Source organism: Labrus mixtus, chromosome 8 (assembly GCF_963584025.1).
Source record: "Labrus mixtus chromosome 8, fLabMix1.1, whole genome shotgun sequence".
In the NCBI taxonomy this organism is placed as follows: Eukaryota; Metazoa; Chordata; class Actinopteri; order Labriformes; family Labridae; genus Labrus; species Labrus mixtus.
The window spans coordinates 14,605,838-14,626,971 of NC_083619.1; positions in this window are offsets into that span (position 1 = coordinate 14,605,838).

The following is a 21,134-nucleotide window of genomic DNA, read 5'->3' on the forward strand; positions in this document are numbered from 1 at the left end:
AGTGAAATCTGTTCGAGGGAGAATAAAGAACCTCTAAGGTTTTAATCCACAACCTTAAGGTATTTGTTTGTTTATCTGTTGTTATAGCCTGTGATGATATGTTGAAATTAAATATTTAAATCGAAAAGTTCCTATTGATTGGGAGGGGTCCTTTTCCAAATTGAAATGTTGCAAAGTTATGTTTGGCTGTAAATGTTGGAAATATATCCTATAACAGTCAACCAAAGAGGAAATGTTTATATCCTGGAGATGACTCCGCCTTACAATGAATTCACTCTTGGTTTGAATTTTTCTCTTGCTGAGCGATTCTCTTCTGCAACATTCAAAAGCCCAGGAGGCAAAAGATGAAGAACACAGTCCTCTGGTTAGATGCAGTGAAGCAGGCAACAAAGGTGATAGTCTGGGTGTGGCCTGCAACACGTAGGTTAAGGACACTGAGGACCGAGTGGAGGCTTAGAGGGTTGAAGGCGAAGGTTAAAGGCAGGGTGGGTGAGATGCTGCTTGGGCCTGGTGGTGTGTCGGGCTGCTGTGGTAAGGCTGGTCAGTTGGCAGAGGGGCTGTCGGCAAGGAGTGGATGGTGATGTTGGTGGATGGACGAGCAGGTCAGGGAGTCGGCTGCAAGGAGGGTGTGGTCGCTGTCCTTGTACTCGTGTTACTGTGGCAGCAAGCGAGCGAGGTGGGGGGGAGGGAGGAGCTTCAGCTGTAGAAGCAGGTCAAAGCTGCAGCAGACATCAGGGAAGGCACTTCCTCTGGGGAGAGAGAGAAGGATAAAAAGGAGGGAAGGACAGATAGTTTAGTTTGATGATAAAACATGCAACAAAAACTTTTCGATTTATTTCTCTTTCACAGCAGGTTCAGACCTGCAGTAATTTTCAAACTTGTGCAAATGTTAAGCTATGCGGCAGTTGGAATGAAGAATAAGTAAAAATGTCAGAAATGCAGGGGTGTCAGCTAAAACAAATAAAACATTCACCCGCCCTGTGCTCTAAACACACATGGTGCGCACACAGGCTCATCACACCACGCCACACACACAGACACACAAATACACACACTAAAAGACACAAAGCAGCCATTCAGAACTTTCCACCTCCTCTGGTCGAAGCAGGAAAATCGGATCAAATCCTGTATCACTTACAGTCGAGCACCGCGAAGCAGACCATTGCAAATGTGTTTAGAGGTGAGAGAAAGGAAGAGAGTGAAAGCAGAGGGGAAGTCGAGGCAGGGCATGTGGGAGAAGAGGTTAGTCATTTCCCTTCTTGCGAAGCGGTGTGAGTGTAGGGACCAATGAGAGCCGGCTGAGTTGCAGCAACATTCATGGCTGAGCGCCAGGTGAGAGCAGGGGGAGGCGCAAAGAGGAGGCTGACCTGCCCGCTGCTAAAGGAAGAGAGAGAGAGAGAGAGAGAGAGAGAGAGACTAAACTAATCACTCGTCTCACTTTTAATGTAACTGTTTTTATCGCAAACAGATGATACTTTTCTTTTAAACAACAAAGTTTTCAGATCTTTTAGATCTTCCATGAATTCAAGTATTTTCTTCTTAAAAGAACCATCATCAGCACAGCAACACTGTGGTTATCTCACACAGATTTGAACTTTTGATAACACTTTGTTTATTATTACACTTATTGGTAAATTCCCCCTTTATCACTTGCAGAACAGATCATGGGTTGCAAAGTGTTTATCTTTCACTATTTTGTAATGTAGCTTGTGGTTTCTATTTTTGGTGATTCCATTGTATGGGGTTTTGCTCACAGAATTTGAATGACTGGGCTCCCGGGGGCTCGTTCTGCTCTTATCGCACTGGCAGGGTTACCGGCCACACCCTGTGTAGAGAAATCGCTTTTTCCCAGAACAGCATGTGCACCTTCAGCAATGCTACGAACTGCTGCTAACTTTACGGCACTGCAACATGGTATATCAGAGCCCTGCAGCAGTACAGATCAGGTCATGATGACCCAGCATCATGGATATTTTGTTACAGGTAGACAGAAAGAGAGAAAGAGAGAGAGAGAGAGAGAGAGAGAGAGAGTAAAGAAGGACACTGCGTTGTTTCACCTTGGTTGAACCTTTTGATAGCAAAAGTAGCTTGACTGCGACAGATGACCTTTGGAGTGCAACCATAGTATCACAAACTACAACCGCCCAACCCCCACAAAACACATACACTGACCCACACGCGAGCATCAAAAACACAGGAAAAAGTCCTATACTACAGAGGACCAACAAAAAAGTATGAACCTTTCCAAAAATTAAAACAGAGAAGATATATCATCTGCAAGCTCAACAACAGCATTCAATAAAATAAATGATTTTTTTTCTGAATAAGAAGCATTCCTGTTGCTTTGTAAGTTTTATAGTATTCATGCCAAAATACATTTTCACTGTGTGAAAGAAAGAGAAAGAGAAAGAGTGACTGGGTTGAATGTCTTGTTCTGAAAGGAAACTGGCCCAACAAATGATATGCTGTTTCTCTTGTTTACATTTCTGAGGGCATGTTTTTATTCCCATGCATGTCGAAATGTCAAGTCAGCCAAGTCTAATCTCACACTGTAGCCCTGTATGCCCTAGGACTTGTGTTTTACATCTCATATTTCGTTGATCGTAAATGTATTTATAACAACAGCTATGACTCACTTTGTAATAAGTTGAGGAAGGATACATTCTGAACTCAGCTGTACATGAGCCAATGATTTGGAATAAATCTATTAGACACGTTTTCAAATTGGCACCTAGGATTGTCTTGAGAATGCGCAACTTGATGCATGAAAAACTGATGCCCTCCCCCCCTTCCTTCTGTCTGGCTGCCTAATCTGTTTCTATGGTTTCTAATAGAGTCAGATGAGCACATTTCTGTGAGAGTGAAATGATGCAGTGTGGTGTAAAACAGTGCTACAGTGATAATCAGCGCTCATTCTGAACCACCGTGTCTGGACATGGACGTCCTTCCTCTATTGATTTTTTCATCTCCGTGGTCTTTCTTGTCAGTATGCCACTCCCTCTATCTAATTTCACTTCAACTGCTGATGCCCTTTGTCTCCAAGGTATCCATTAAAAATAGATGACCGTTTAATGTGATCTACTTATCCACTCTAACCACAGAATCTAAACTGTGTTAACTAGTCTATCCAGCTCTACATTGGTTTTCCTGTTCTTTTCACCCTCCCCAACGGTCTCTGTCTTTCTACCCTTAATGTGACTGTCTGGCCTGTGTTCTCGCCCAGCATCCTCAGCAGCCCTCCCTCAGACTACAAGGTCTTGCAAGCTGGTGCAAGGTCAACAACAATGGAAGTAGGGGGATGTCTACTGAGAAGAGAAGAAGCCGCGGGGTTCCTATTCCTCTTTAGAATGAGTGGTAAAAAAACATACTGTAACATAGCCAAAGAAGAGGAAGTTTATCTTTGATATCAGCACATTGGCTTCAGCTCTGGTCTTGTGACACCAGCATTATGCCTCAGCAGCACAAACAGATTCTGACATGAAAAGAAATCCATGCCATCTTTTACTTAACTTGGTTATGAGTCAATACCAATCTGCCCTCAAGATACTGTCGATACACTCTTAATCTCCACTGAAAACATAAACAGAGAGCGGTTTTGTGTTTTAAAGAATGTCTTAGTTGCTAACATGGACTGGTGTTTTCAAAATGTCATTGTGACAAACTACTGGAGACAATCACAAAAAGGGTGTGGTTCACAGCAATGGTAAGATTGCCTGAAAAATGACACGTTAGTCAGGTTTTGCAAAATGTTTTACCTAAAGTCACGTGTCACTGGAGGCTCTTTTCTGGATAATGATGATAACCATACACTAATGTTAACTGGTGCAAACTACTTCTAAGCTTCTTTTTGAACTGCAACATTAAACTTAACGTATGGCTTCCAACACATACTCTAATCTTCAGTTCAAGCCACTGAGGAAGAGGCGTTCAGCTCATTTGCTGCTGCTCAGTAAAAGGAGAGGTTTCAGCATATTGACAGAGGTGGAGTCAGGGTGACAGTGTGCTGAGATAGGTCATCACAGCGGAGGACGTTGGAGGAAATGCAACACCCCCGGCGTCTCTGCTGCTGCTGCTGCTGCTGCTCCATGTGCTCAGAATATAGCATGTCAATATTGCACTCACTGACCTTTACCTACATGCATACACTCTAGTGCATATGTGGACACGTGAGCATGTTCCCCTGGCTGTCTCTTGATCTCATTCCTACTGACTACACAAACTGTCTACACTGCTTCTTTATCTACTGCAGATCTTCTGCATCACATACATCCCATGGTAAACTATATTTATTTTGATGACGTGACGTTGAGAGATCTACCCCACCAAGGTCTGCATACAATGAATCTAAGGGCAATGACATCAGCCTATTTACATTAAAACTAAATGATTATCTGCATTTTACTTTTAAATTGCAGTGAAATTAAATGAATATGTGATGTACTGTATCTATATAATATATATATATATATATATAAAGTATTAATTTGATTTCACCATAATGTAAAGGTAAAAGAACACACACACACACATATATATATATATATATATATATACTTATCTGGGATCTTGCTTATTTGAGTTTAACCATAGTCTGTTTTATAATCTTCTCCTTTAAAATGTTCTATCTACTACTTCTGCGTCTTGTTATTTGGATAACATGGCTCTGAGAGTGAGTCTTATGCACAACAACTAATGCCTATTGATTCCTCTGAGAGCAAACCTCTGGAGACAATTAAATGTCTTGTTTAGTATACATGGACAGAGCGAGACACACACACACACACACACACACACACACACACACACACACACACACACACACACACACACACAAACTGCAAGATGCACAAATACTAACCTATACAAACAGACAAACCTTTATTTGTCCTGACACTGAGTAGTCTTTAGCTGCGGTGAATATCTGACTGTGTGTGACACTGCATCTTTGTCTTTGCATGTGTGTGTTAGAATGTGGTGAAGTCAACGGACAGTGAAGATAATGGCGGCCTTATGGTTTAATAAGTGGCTCATCGGCTCACATTTATGTTGACTGTGTTGATGTGCTGAGAATGAGACTGGGGCGGCCTGTAATCCACATGAACAAGATATGAGGTGTTAAAATGAAACATCGACACAGTTTGAAAAGGATATGAATATATGATAATATTCCATGTGATTGCACGAGGCATATTCTTTACTGGGACATAAGGGAATTTCTTTATGAGTAATAAGCATATCACGGCGAATGAACACTAACACATTGTTTATGTTGTTTTTTCCCATTTTATTTTGCATCGATCTGTATCCCAACAGGTTCATCTGAACTTCCTTTAGTCCAAGGTCATTATATGTCAAGATAAACAGTGGACCAATGAAAAGATGATTTTTAAAATCATAACTGCTGCTTTGACTTTCCTGTCTTGTCCAAACACAATAAAGCAATTCTCTGTCATTGACATGTACTGTAAAGTAAAGTGCCCAGCGATCTATACATGAAATTTAACATTTACATACATATAGAAACTGAACCTTTTTTTCATTCCTTTGCAGGCACCACAGTATCTTATCAAGAGTGCCATTACCACAAGGCGGACACAGTGCCTGCATTTAGATTCTTTATCACTATATTACATGCAAACATTTTTTCCCGGCTAGTTATCTGCATAATTTTCATTAAGGGAATCATCTGCATGGAGGACCAGCCTTACATGTCTTTTTTCAAAATATTATTTTATTGTGAAGCAATTTGTGACGTCTGCTCTTGAAAAGCACTAAATAAATAAACGTTACTTACATGTACTGGCCTCCCCAACATTTGTTGAGGTCTTTATCTGATAAATTAGATATACAAGTACAGAAACAAAGGTAGCGAGGTTTGTAGAAAAGAGACTGTTAGTGAGAGAATGTGACTACTAGGGCAGACGTATGTTATTAAATGTTATAGCCGTCTGTCTCTACTTCAGGGAGGGAGAGGTTTTGTTAGATGTTAAAACAAAAAGAGGAGCCGATGCAACTGGAGTTAAAAAAAAAAAAAAACGAGGACACGCTTGTGTTGACATCTGTACCTCAGGTCAGAACAACAAGGAAAAAACTAGACACTTATCACCGCCTTCAGCTTTGACATGCTGTTAGCCCTGCTTACAAGCACTGTTTTCAGTATAGATAAAGGCAGACACTAGTCAACAATATCTGATAAGCAGTTATTATAAGCTGCTTGAAGAGAAAATAAGTGGTTTAGCTGAGCTTTGTATTTTATTAAGTGGAAGGTGTGTTACTCAGCCAACTCCTTGTCAAGCTATGGCTCTGTTGCTCAGAGCATCTGAAATGTGTTGATAACACAGTAGGAACATACAGAGAATACCTCGTGTAATAAAGGCTTAAACTGTCAACACTGATTCAGCCATGCACATAATCCTGTCTGTAGGGCAGATCCTAGATCATAAGCAACACTCATAAACGCAGAGCAATTTGCACCGAGTTCACACACATATACAACAGTGCACACAGAGAGGATTATTATCTCTGACCTTATTAGTCATTAATTTCGCAATGACACCAACAGCCATTCTGCAAGCTTCTGCATGGCATAAAATGACAGTCTACCTGCAGCAGAGCTACTGTGGGGATTTTACAAAGTCTCAACAACGCAATCTGTTGCACATCTGTTTGCCTGCTGCATGTGTGTATGTGTGTGTGTGTGTGCTACCGTCTGAGCCACCCTGAAACCCTCTAAGTCAAAACAACAACATTCCTCTTCATTGCCCTAACCACGGACACACCACCAGGAGGAAGCCCAGGAAGATGTGGTGGTGGTGGGGGGGAGAGGGACAAAGAGGGGAGAGGAGGTGAAGAAGGAAGGTACGAGTTTTAACTTCTGAAGATTCTCCAGATACCTGAAGATTTGCCTTAAACCGTCCTGGTGTTGTATCGTCACAGTCTTTGGGCTCTCACTACAGATTAATGGCAGCAAAATTTTTTTTGAAAAATGACGGACCTTTATATTATCATATTTACGAAAATCAGGTTCAGTCTGTTTATGTAAGAATGAGCCACAAAGATAAACTTTCCTCCCAAAAGAAAGGAAAACATCGCAGCGCAAGCTTACGTTGTCTCCAAAAGCCTTAATAAAGTACGAAACGACTTACTTTCACTCCAGTTCAACCATCGACAAGTACAATCCCTCCATTTACTGTTTTCTCTCTCGTTCTTCCCCTCTTTTCCTTTTTCAACTTTCTTCCTCTCTCTCAGTTACTCCCCCTCTGTCAGATGCATGAAAACACTCACTTAGTCACACACACACACACACACACATACACACACACAAACTAATGCACACACTCCCACAGACAGAGTCACCCTCTCACACACTCTCTCCTCCCGCGACCCGGAATACTTGGCAAGATCCAACTGTACTGAAATACTGTGCTCGCCATATAAGGTAGCAGCAGCTTCACATGTCACACATAATTTACATGCAGCGGGGCGGGAGTTTGTCCTTACACAGCAGCGCACACACGGAGAAACACACATGCAAGACCATGCTTCCCCCTTTAGGCTGACGCAGCAAGGGAGGGAAGGGGCAAAAGAGAAGCAAAATGTGCCATTCTCTTGTTAAGCAAGCCCCGCAGGATAACTCCCAACATGTCCAATGTTGAGTCAGACGGAGGGAATGAAAGCTGAGTGGGCGATCTATTGATCCTCTCCACTGCTTCCTGGAACAACCACGGCCCTCAAAACACACACACACAGAGACACACACACACACACACACGCACCATCAAAATATTCTTGCTAACTAGCGCTACCCTCAGGAAGTAGCTATTGTGTGACTGTCTGCTTGGAGCCAAAAATGTGTCTTACTGTGTGTCTGTCTGTGTGTATGCATATATGTGTATGCCTTTATCTATAAAACAAGACGTGACATATAGATGTTAACCCAGTGGCCTTATTACTGAACACACACACACACACACACACACACACACACAAAAAGAGACACTAAAGCAAACAATCCTCATACCTCTCTACCTCTGTCTCAATGCACAGATGCTTACTTTGGAAAGTAAAGACTGCAGCACACACAGGAGGAATGATCTAGATAAACCAATGAGGAAAAAGGAGGAGGGCTATGATACAGGCTCTTACCTCTCACATTGCTCTCCAGTTTTGCGTGTTGTGTGCTTCTGCCTGTCGATTGACTCTGTGTTTATGCGTGTGTTCAGACAGGCCGCGACAGCAGACCCCCAGGCACCGGCTGGACCATTTTCAGGCAGGCAGGCAGAGCGACTCAAGGCAGAGCGACTGGCAGAAGAGAGGCAAGCAAGTGAGCGAGTGAATCAGCAGCGAATGAGTGGAGGAGCTGTGCGGAGCTGAGCACTGGAATGAGAGAGAGGGAGGAAGAGAGCGAGAGAGAGAGAGGAGGAGTGTTTGTCTGTGTGATTGTGCATGTGTATGTGTGTGTGTGTGTTGCAGCGTTGGCTGTGTGCGCTAGTGTCTCCCCTCCCCTGCCTCTTGAAGTGGCTGAGACTGGGCTGTGTCTCTACTGACTCCCTAGCCTCTGGATCTTCAGTCTGCTGCCCGAGGAAAGTGGCGCTCGCTGGGTGGCAGTAGCAACAGCTGTGGGAGAGGAGGAGGAGGAGAAGGAAGAAGAAGAAGAGGAGGAGGGAGCCCCGACTGCACTGGTCATACAGATTCTGCAGTGCCTTCTCCCTCGCTCTGTTTTCACTGCTAAAAGCTGGCCACGCCCCCCTAAAACAACACCAGGAAGTGCTGGTTCAGTTACAGCAACACTGCCCTTGCCTTACATATGAAGCTGAGGGAGGAGAGAAGGGGAGAGGGAGGGGGGGGGGGAAGGAGCAAGCGAGGTAACATTGAGAAAACACAGTAAAGAGATAAAGAAGGAGAAAAGCATGAAAGCAAGTTACAAAAGAAGAAAGCAGTCAAGTCATGCTCAATGTGGTGGAAAATATTATGATCGGAAATAATTTACAGGGAGTTGGCAAAGCATTAGTTGGGCTTATGTCTGGATCCCCTCTCTCATGTTATCTTTTATACTGCAATTATGCTATGGCAAGCAACCCAATGATAACTCTCCTCAAACTCAAAGTACCAGCAAAGCAGGGCATACTAAACTGCACTAAAGCAAGCCGGGCTATGCTAGTAAGAATCCATAAATCCAGGCTAACACAGAGTGTATAAATACTCTAGAAATGACCTCTGCAGGCTGGTTGCAGGCCAGCAACCCATAATAAAAAAAGGCCAACCCAGACAACAATAAGATAACTGCTGCTGCCAACTCTCTTGTATTGTTGTTGACTCAGGGCTTCTGCCGCCACAACCTCGTACATCCAGGGAAAAGCCGGAGAGGCAGAAGGAGCCTCCAAGAATTTGATTTGGACCTGATGCCGCAATATCCGGTAGCCATGGAGATAGTGGCCTTGGCATCTGCAGGAATCTTTATAGATTTTGTGCTGTGTGCTGGCGTCAAGTTTTCTGCCTGATCCTATATATTGTCTATAACTCACTTCGGGGGATTGGGGTTGAGGATGAAGTGCATTCACAATGCTGCCTGTTTGGAATGTTGAAATAATCTTGCAACGTGTTTTTATCTCAGAAAGCTAATTCCACACCGGCGTTACTATTGTTACAGACATAGGAACACTTTCTATCCTCAGTATATTTGCATATACACATATAACAGTGCACAGAAATATCCAAATGCCTCCCCTATGTAAAACTAGTCACAGCTGTCTTTCTGTTCTAACCTCTTCCATCTTTCTTTGGACCAGTTTGTACTGCTGCAACACTGTTCAATACAAAGCCTGTGATAAGTCATCTCTAATTTACACAGCACACCCTTAAACCCCGGGTGACAATCTGTGTTAGAGCCCCAGCTGCAGTGCTAACCTTTTACCTAGCCTCTATTCTGGTGCAATAAGCCTGTGTATCCAGACAGAACAAAAACATGTGTGATTCAAGCCAAAAGGTTGATGTCATGGTGCTATTTTTTTCTGAATTGATCAAGTTTTGTTAATCAGTGCCATTATTAGCTCCAACAGCAATGTCCACACCTTGATCAATTTCCAAACATCATTGGGTAATAATGAAAGGAAATATTTTTTTTAACCATGGAACAGCCCCTCTACTGTAGGACACATGCAGTATGCCTTTTAAATTAGCAGAACAATTTGTTTGACTGCTGATCAATGGAAGGAGCGGGTCACTCTAAACTCCAAATGGAATTTTCCTTGACCCATAACGAAAAAAACACTGTGATTGATGTTTCACTGGCTCGATTGTAGACACATTAGCAACGCCTCCAAAGATCTGGGTTTTCTGCGAAACTCAGACACTGACGTGGAATTTCCCCTCTTCTGCTGCAGCTGAGCTCATGCCAGTGCTTCGGCTTCTTTCTTTCTCAGTTTCTGTCTTATACTTCACTGCTACTCCATATTTCTTATTCATTATCATTATTTTGTATGTGTTTATATAAAGCTTTTCATCGTCTTCTTGCAATTTATGAATACATCTTAATCCCCCTAAATATTCCCCCTCAACAGACCCATATTCCCCTTCTCTAATTTGGACTAAAAATATATAGCCAAGCTTTGCAGTTACCACATGGTTTGCTCATTCGGTGAAACGAGTTATGCTGTAAAAGTTTAATTCTGACAAAAGATATAATAGGAGCCTATTTCCCCTTCTCTAGTTTGTTGTTCTTCATATGAGGTGGAATCAACTATATATTCTCACTTCCTACTTCACATGTCATGTATCTCACAGATAAGAGGATGGTGTGACCGTTACTCTCTGAGATCATTCAGGGCTCAGAGCGGTTTGGGTATGAGCAAAGAGCAACAGGAATCAACATACTGGTGGTTGAGCAAACTGTGCAGACACACTTACCAACCGAAAACAGGAAGAGGTGTGTGCAGTGTAGTTAAAAGGGGAATACCACCAATTTAACACATCAAGATGAGTGAGCTGGTCATGGGGACTACTCAGCTGCTTAAAAAAACAAGTATAATGTCTAGTCTGAGAAAGTACGGTTTGTATTATGGGAATTGTAGTATTTTCTGGTATATCAATTTTGGTTATACTTTTACTACCTACCTTTACAAGAAACAAAAATAATAAAAAGGGGGGGGTCCTAATTTGAAAAGGGTAGAGCAAGAGTAGTTTAAAAAAATATGTATATATTCCAGAAAGGCCCACACACATTAATCCTCTTCAATCACTTTTCTGAAGTCAGCACAGTCTGGCATTGGTGACCCCTCTTCCTCTGTCCAAACCATAGATCCAAACCCTTCAACCTCTGTCCACTCTTATTTTCTCTCCTTCCTCCCCTGATGAACGCACCTTTCCATCTTAGGTTTCCCTATCATCTCAGCGCTATGCTATTTCCCAGCCCTCTGTAAATGACACTGGCTGGCTGATGTGAACTCTCACTCCACTGAGGAAATGTCCCAGAGCTTTGTGTGCCAAGCTCTGACGGCTCATCTATCACTAAGGCCGCAAATACACATTACACTCCCATTACAGACCATCAGAGCAACAACTGCAACAGTACACAGACTTGCAGAGGGGCCCACAGCAGAGAGCTGCATACAATGACGTTATAAACATGCTTCATATAACTTCTAAATTCACATGTTAGCGGGAAAGTTGTGAGTGTGTCATACTAACAAATATTGTACTTTTATACTTTAAATAAAAAGGCCTGTTTCCCTGCTGCATACTTTGTGGTTTCCTCTTAACTTCTTTCCACTTAGACGCAGTGAGGGGAAGCAGGTGCAATCCAAGCTGTCAAGTTTGAAATACAGAGAGAGGAAATAGCACACTGTCTTGTCCCCATCTGACATTATTGTAAGATGGGGTGTTTGCGCTTGTGCATGCGCCATCCAAGCTTGAAGCTTATCTTGGAGATAAAATGCAAAAGGAATGGAAACACCCTTCGCAAAGAGGCCTTTCACTTTAGCTTTCAGCAATATTACAGTCTAACTGCAGATATACTGCTTCAAATATTAAATACACCTCATTACATCCCAAACCTCTCACAAAATGTCACAGTAAAGAGAAGCATCAGACAAAGTGGTTTCGTGAATTTAACTATGAATACGGACCGTCATACAGCTGGGAAACTATTTTTTCCAAAAATATCAAAGAAACTTTTGTTTGTTGAAATCTTAATTAATTACTAAATTGTAATAAAACAGAGAAAATCCAGATGAAATGTCAATAAAAGTTATTCCTACAGTGAGTAATCTAAAAGCCAGTAAGCTTACCTGTTTGTCTGACTAATGCTGACGTGCCACTGGAACAAACGAAGCCGCTTCAACACAGGTCACACTGACGCAGTGCATTGTGGGACGAACCCACCCATGTTAATTTCTCTCTTCCTCTACTTCACTCACTCTCATCTCTCTCACTCTCACAATAGCACCTTCTGCTTGGCAACGTCCATACCACAAATGTGGTCAGGTTTGTAGCGAACCATCACTGCGCAACATCAAGTCTCCATGACAACCACTCCTTATCTCATTTGCATCTCCTGCTTGCATTATGTGCTGATGCCAAATATGGTCACCTTGTACTTTTCCCCGCCTCTTTCTGCATCCCCTTTTTTATAACTTCCTCTTCCCCTCCATTTTCACAACTGTGTGTTTGCACTGTATGTCTGATGCGCATGCATACAAACAACGGCATTTACTCATGAGCACAGTTTCTGAGTGTGAGAAAAGAGGAAGTGATTGTGACATTAGACCAGTTTGCAGCTGGCTTGATAAGCAGTGAAGCGTATTTTAAAATCAGGAAATAAGTGTGGTGCTGTTCAAGAATGTGCAGTGTGTTATCACAATCCTTCCAGGGCTTGTAGTACATCTTCACATGATTTCACTTACCCATCATTGCTCCTTCTATGAAGTTGGTGCAGGCATTTAGCTTCATCCTCTTCCTCCGGCAGGGAGTATGTCTATCAAGCTATTGCTGGAATGTTGAACCAGGCCCCTGGAGCCCTCACAAAGCGAAACTCAGCAGCACTCAGCACCTGTCTTCCTCTGCCAGTACAGAGAAAGAGAAACGGTCAATCAGACTGGACAGCACAGCAAAGGAGAAAGAGCAGAGGGGAGTGGGAGACAGACAAGCATTTCATCAGCAGAAAAACAAAGTGAGCAAGTTGTATGTTATGTGCAAAATATCACATGAAGATTACAGCACTTAACTTTTTAAATAAATCAATTATGGTGTCTTGTCTTATTTACAATACTGCTGAAAACTGACTAAACAAGTTGCAGCCTCCGTCTCATACCAGCATGAATTTTCTTCATGTGACAAACTGAACATGAATGGCAACACTAGACATACGGTTTTAAGGGTGATCTATTGATTTAATTTCCGAGACCTTGTTTTTTCTAGGATTTTGGTGACTCTAAATGCATTTAAAATGTCATAAAAACAATTAAAATGTAGTGCATCTGCTCTTTCATCTTGACAACCCTCATTTGTTATAATCAACGGATATCTTTCCAAGGGGGAAGGGAGAATTACAACGCAAAAAAAAAAAGGTTTTGTGTTTTTTTTCTTGTTGTTATTGATAATAGACACTGGCATACCTTCAGACCTCAAAATGACAAAATATCTACAAGAAAACTATTTCTCTTTATTTCTTTGGATAATAACCTTGATGTTTGGGGCCAACTAATCTACAATGTAGGCAATTTCTTTATGCAAAAAGACAAAACAGCTTACTGAGTTGTTTATTGTCAAGAATTATATATGTAGTTAATCTCATAATGAATTTTTGATGTTAAAATGCTAATTCATGTTTCTTTTATATTTACCCAGAAAATTATCGTTTCAGGCTTTCTCGGCTTATCGTCTCTTCATCTGACACTTTAGCTTTCCCGGGCAGCATCTGGAGAAGCTCTGAGGAAGCATCAGAGGCCCTGAGCAGCAGCTAGCCTACCCTCCTCTGCGCTGCAGGGCTGCTGGGACTTGGGGGAATGGAAGTCAATGAAACCAGGCTTAATTTAGCCTCTGCTGCTCCTCAAGCTGCCAGGAATCAGAGTGAGACTCCTTCCCTTTTTAGGGCTCTCTGGACTCTGCAAGTGGCACTACCGATGCTGGAGAAAGAGGCTACAGCCAAAATGTGTTACATGGAAATTACATTATCATTTTTATCAAGGTCTAACAGTCATAACCTGACACGTTGGGAACTATGTACACATTTCGGTTATTCAAATGACTCAGCTGTAAGATTATTAAACTGCCAGTTTGGACACTTTTACAATCATCCTATCTTTACACCACTTTCAGCAGATACAAGGACAGCTCGGTCCTGTAAAATACTGAGACACATTGCCCACTATCACAACAGCTTGCCATAAAATCACACCAGTAATCAGGTGTGAAAAGAGGAATATGAGAGAGTCTATACTTACACTATGCACTTAGCTCAGCACTGACACTTCGTCATGTAATCTTCCATAACAGAGTCTGAGCTGAAACTGGATGCAGGCAGTCTTCACGTGTATTTATTCTCAATCAGAGCAACAAATAAAAGTGAATAGAAGCTCATCTTCTAAAGATACAAGAGACAAAATTATTTGGTATGAATGGACCTATGACTACAAAATGTGACTCATCATGCATTCTTGTGCAAAACAAAAAAAGACTTGAAGTTGATGTCTTTACTTTAAAGAATCAAAAAAATGAGGAGGCAGGCTAAGGCAGCTGTACTCATCATGAAAAAGATAGACATGCCACTCTTTATTAAGCGTGGCAGCCTAAGTATTTTAAATAAATGGATTAGATGAGGATTACTTATTCAGCCTCTGCTCCCTTCCCATCTTAATGTTTTCTACTTATGATATGATTACACATTTATTATCACAGAGACCGTGATCACATAAGCCATGGTATGGAATAGACAATAGGATTATCTGACAAGACAATAGGAGAGATACAGTTTCTTCTTTACCTCCCTTCTCCTATGGGGAGCACTAACTTCATGGCGACAACTTTACTGCAAGACTTCCGAGTAACCCCCGCAAAGACCAATCCACACTGACATAATCCCATTAGTCTCTTCAAGGTCCCCGTCTGACCACCCTGCATAATGAGCGATATCCATTAGGAACTGTTTGTAAATGGAATTATTCATGCCTCTTGTGTCAGGGTCAACTAATAATTCAAATTTAAAAAAAACCCTGCAGGAATAGCATATTGGGATTTTTAAAGAAAATGTAGTATTTTAGTGGGTGTTTGGCTTTAAAACAGCCCCCTCACTAACTATTTAGACTGCTGTTAAGACGGTCACAGAGACTTGTTTTTTCATGCCTTTCCCATATCAGACTCCAGCCGTCACACCTCCGTTTATAGAGCACTTCACTGGAAATCTTTGCAGCCGCTTGGAAAACTGTCTACCATGTGACATCATTTATGTGAATGATGAGCTCAGTAACTGTCATCACCACAGTAAGCAATCAGACAAGAGGCTTCATAACTAGAGGCTATTAGGCGACAAGTGACATCAATGAAACATTAAATTACACTCTTCTTATGGTATTTAAATTGAGAACGTCTTGCGAAGATAACACAGTCATCCAGTGTTGCATCCAACTGCTGTGCTTTTTATTCATTAACAATTACTGCAGTATTACAAACGAGACATTTCTTTAAAGCATAGGTTCACATTATTTCAAGTCTTCAAACAACAATCTGCTGTCCATATGAACACTGACACAGGTTCAGTGTGCTGAAATCTGTGATGCCTTTACTGCAATGTCAGTATTTTTATTTTAATAAATCAGAGATGATTTATTAAATAGTCCAGTCTTCAGTAACACCTCATGGAGCATGGGGTAAATACTCTTTACAGTACAAGACCCTCCACTTAGTATCATAGCAACCAGTGAACTCAACATGGTACCTATTGTATTTCTAAAACTAGCTAAGCTGTGCGCCAGACATAATTATATCTCTCCTCAGCCAATCAAACAAGGCTGAGCCATAAATAACAGACTGCTCCCCTACAGAGCACCAGTCTGTGCCCAAAAGTCAACAAACACTTTCTTCAGTAGAGGCTCTTGTTCATGACTGGATTCGTCCTGCACAGTGGAGAACAAACAGAGGGACGAGAGGCCTATAGGTTTACGAAAAAGGACGAGCGAGAGAGATAGAGAGCGTGGAGAGGAAAAGAAAAACAAATGTAGCCTATGATTACTGAGTCATAATGAGGGCTGTTGGACGGGACTGTGGCTATGAGCTATGTCATTAAAGACAGTGCAGAGTGGCTGGAAAACCTACAGGTCTCTATTTGAAACACTGGCATGCAGGGAGACAAGAGTGAATACAGTAGTATGGGATTCAAAAAAGCCTTCAAAAAAAGCGTATCCAAAGTTCTAACAGCATTTCACAAATATTCTGCTTATAATCTCAACGGCAGACGCTCTCTTGTAAGAGGCAATGGCTCAACTTTCAAGGCCTATTACCCTGTTTGTGTTTTTGCCAGACAGCTACCGCAGCACTCTGTGAAACAGCTTAGTCTCCAGGGCCTTATATTTAGATTTTTACGACCAATATTGACTTCTGACCCAAGATATTTCCACTAGGGTGACTCAAGGTGTCACCTCAATAGAGCAACAAGTTATGGCTTCAATTACCACCAGATCACTTCACATCCCATGACTAGAAGAGGAAATTGGTGCATGTGTCCCCTCTGGGTGATGAGAGATGGGATTGGGAATGAATCTAATTGTATGCAGTAACAGAACATTTGCTTTGCTGAAGGGATTTAAGAATTCGTCTAACCTCTCCATGTCATGTCAGCATTGTCACTGTGGTGACAAGTCGACAAAGACAAAATGGCTTACACAAAATGACCAAGCTTTTCCTACAAGATCGGTTAATGTGTCATTTTTAACTTGCTGCAGGAGTTTTGAAACACTCAGTATGAGGTATCTGATCTAATCCAGTGTAACAAAGTAATATCTGAGAAATGTAAACAGGGCTCATAGAAGTTCCATAAGACATCCTTGGTATGTATCACATCATAAAAACAGCTGTGTCCTAATTTCCCCCCCTGCTATTGGTTTTATTTGGCACCTCTCATATTGGAAGGTGACACTTTCTAGACTTCAGTGTGATATAGCCCATGAGTCATAATCTTATCCCTGTTTGTGACTGATAGAGTTTACGTAGGTGCACATCTTGACCAGGATTACAGAAGGTCACTATTGGCCTTTGGCCTGTCATATTGTATGTCGCCATGAAAGAGTTAACTCTAACATCAGCTACGGTCTACTCGACTTTGAGCAGGGCTACATTTTTTTAGGAAGCAAAGCACTGCATAGTTGTCATTTTTCACATTTTATTCCATGAAAAAGGGGCCTGATTTAGAATGCAATATGTACCTAAAACTTTAGCCTGCACTGTAGGAGTTTATAATTGAATGATAAAGGTCATTTTGATATGGTTGTGGTGCTATACACAGAATCATCTGACAATAATCAAAGTTGGTCAAATATTTAAAAAAGAAAATAGATGTAACATTATTACAATCTGTCACATGAGGGACATATAGTATATCTCTTCAATATTTGTCTTAAAACTTGAAGGACGAGAGTATTCCTGTAGACACTGTGTGATGCTACAGGCACAAGCCCGACCCTCTCTCAGCTCCTTTCTACAAGCTTCCCTATTGGGATTCTGCTAGCCTACATTCCTGTTTCAAGGTCGGCAGCAGTGGCAAATTAAATTACTTGTCCTGTTTTGTGGTGTTGGCGTCGGGTCAACAGCACTTGGCAAAAATGATGATGCGGGATTCTAAAGGGAGCCGCATTCGTCCTGAGCCTCTGGTATCATGTTTGCAAGGCAAGTAGAAGCGATAAAAAGAGCTGAAATCAAAAGCAGTGTATTAAATTTTGCCTCTGTAATCACTTGCAAAAAAAATCAATTACCACTGCTTTCAAATGCACCACTTTACACCGTTGTCCTTTGGATTTGCCCTGCTACTGCAGGATGTCATGTGCTTGGACATGGAGGGAAGCTTGAGTACATTATAGGCCTAATTTTGTTAAACTCATGCCACATCACACGCCACCTGCTGGGCTCTGTGGATATGATATGTGGCAAACAAGAATAAACATAAAGTGTACCTTTTACATGAATTATATTGTGATTGTTATATGACTGTTTATTTGAGATCTCTTTTCACAGACGTCTTTCACTCAGCAGTGTTCCCTGTCCACATTTCGACAACCACAATGCATTTCTGTCATGTAGGCTGTCAGTATCTCGTGTTAGCTGTCCGCACAGCAGCATGTGGAGTTTATCTCTGAGGTGCTGAGGGGGTTGTTATCAGCAGACAAACAGCTTACACACAACAGTCTGGTATGGGAGGAACTTAAAGTATGTAATGAGGAATCAAAACACCTCCCAACATGCTACTCGTTATAGTGCTTCACTAGTTTAATAGTGTGTCACAAAGGTCAGGTGTAGTGCCATCAAACAGATTTACAGGATAAATTAATATGGACTTAGCCTGCCATTTAATGTAGTTTTAGGCTCACCTCTAGGAGAATATTTATTTGTGACAATAAATTACTCAGTTAGATGCACTGAAGATAAACACTAGAAACATATTTGTTTATATCAGAAAGGATCTGACCATAAAAAAAACATCAATAGCTTTTCTGAGGTCAAACATCATGATGGGTTAAGCTTAAGCACCCAAGTATTTCTAAGACGTTTTCAGTGGTAGTGCAGGGTTTTGATTGAGTCACAGATATGATATGAAAAGATCTGTCAAAGTTCTATGAAATTGTTCTAATATATAAAGATTTTGCATTTGAATTGTAATTCTTAATTTAAAAAACTGTTCATGTATTGATGTCTTTAGTGTCCATGAAATAAATCTATAAGGCAATCTATGGCAGAGCTAGTTATATGGTAGGTGTTGATACTTCTGAAAACCAGTTATTTGGAGGTGTAAGAGGTTTGTCGGATAAGCACTGACATCGCTGTTATTTGTGGTCAAAGATAAAAAAGGGATACGACATTTCCAACCAGAAGGGGTCACTGAAATATGCTTTTTTGCTTGGTGCTCTTCAAGCTTGATGTTTGGACAAGTAAGCACTAGAGAGCAGCAGAGCAGCACCAAACAAACACTGTCAGACTCGTTCTCTTCTACTGATACTGCACATGTGTTTTGTAGGTGTTTTAACTGTAATGCATCATAGAAAATGTATTAACATTTACAAACAGCCATTCACAACACATTTCTTAACTTTGTTATCAGTTTATCTGTGTTTGTGTGAAGTAGGCTATTTAGATTTGTTTATTCAAATTTACTGCAAATCCACTAAGGCAGTTTGCATAAAACCAAATAATACAGAACATTGGTTAATAAACTTCAAATGCTAAACAAAATAGGGATAGAGGAAATAAGAGTTACCAGAGAAATTGTAGCTGATTTGTGCATTTTAGCCACATAGAGAAGTAGTCTGAGTTTAAAGAAGTAGTTTAACCTTTCTCCTCGACAGACTGAGCAAAAGAAACGTCTCTCAAGTACCCATTGTTGCTTTACGTTGACAGAGTAGATGAATATTTAACAGGAGGAGGGAAAGTGGTGGCATCAGATCACTAGAAGAAAATAACACTCTCCCCATCATGTGACCGGACTATCAATGGACTAATAGCAGTCTAGCTTGCCTCTCCTGATTGGCTGATCATTTCCTTTTTTTGGCCCAATGTTGAGCTTTGAGATAAACCTTGGAAGACAAAAAGACCTAGCCCCACTGGTAGGTGTTTCGTATGTTCCAACCCCTTAACTTTGGCTGCGCTCTACAGGTTGCATGGGGTCGTATGGTGGGTTGGATGTCTTTAACAGGGACGCAAGCAGTGTGGAAATGTTGGGGGTTAGCACTATGGACAGTGAACAAAAGCTTATCCAGGTGATCTGCGCCATGCGGACAGAAATCAGAAAGCTGGAACTGGAGAACATGGGCTTGAAGAGGAGAGCTGGAACTAATCTCCGAAAGAATGCAACAGTTCCCATCATGACAGAAAAGACTAGAGGTACTGTTGATGACATGCTTAAATAAATAGGCTACTTGCATTGATAGAGAATCCAGTAGGTCCTAATGCTTAAGAACTTGTGTAGTTATCCAAGAAATATAGTTTTGTGCCTTTTGCCTATACTCAAAAGGTAGACTATAGGTTTCATACCTGTTTACTATTTCTGGTTCCAAGTTATGTTTTTCTATGAAAAAATGTGAGTGCTATTACTTTTTTAACATTAGAGACTCACCTATTTTTTAATATGCATTTTTTTCTTTCTCTTATTTAGAGAGCGTCGTCATGACAGTGAGAAGATATTCAGTCTTTCAGCCGTTGGTCAGCCATGGGAATTTACAGTTGGACAATGCTCAGCGTTGGACTGGAAAATAGCACAGAATGATATTATCATTATCTTGGCGTCAAATTGTATGGCATGGACATAAACATTCAATGGACGTGAACGTGTCAGTTCCCTACCAGTTCCATCACCAGCCACTGACTGTGGTTCCAACCCTCCACACCAGGGGTGGGCAACTGGCGGCCCCCATCAACCCTCAACGTGGCCCTCAGGTCAATTTTTTACACATCAATTAAATGGAAACATGAAGAAAACATGATGAAATCTGCCATGAAATCATGAAAACCAGAAATATGTCCATAATAATATTTGATCACTGGTTTATGTTGAGTTAAATTTGAGACATAATTGAATGTAATCGTTTAATTTGGCCCTCTGGCAAGTGAGAATTAAATGAATGTGGCCCTTGCTGTCACCAAAGTTGCCCATCACCCTCCACACCGTCCTCGTGGCTATTGTGTTGAGTTGTCTTCAAACTTTCGCCAAATAAAAAATGTTTCTGCCCCTGTACGTTCTTTATAGTAATTATTAGTTTGACACATTCAAATATAAAGTTACATACATTTCGTCGAAACATAAAAATCATAACGTCAATGACACAGTATGAGTGGGTAGTTCGTATCAACCTGTGGAATGCACCTGTCAGTGTAATTACTTTACTCTCGCGAGATTTCGGCGTTGCGCAGTGTTGTAGAGCCGTCCGCCATCATTGAACACA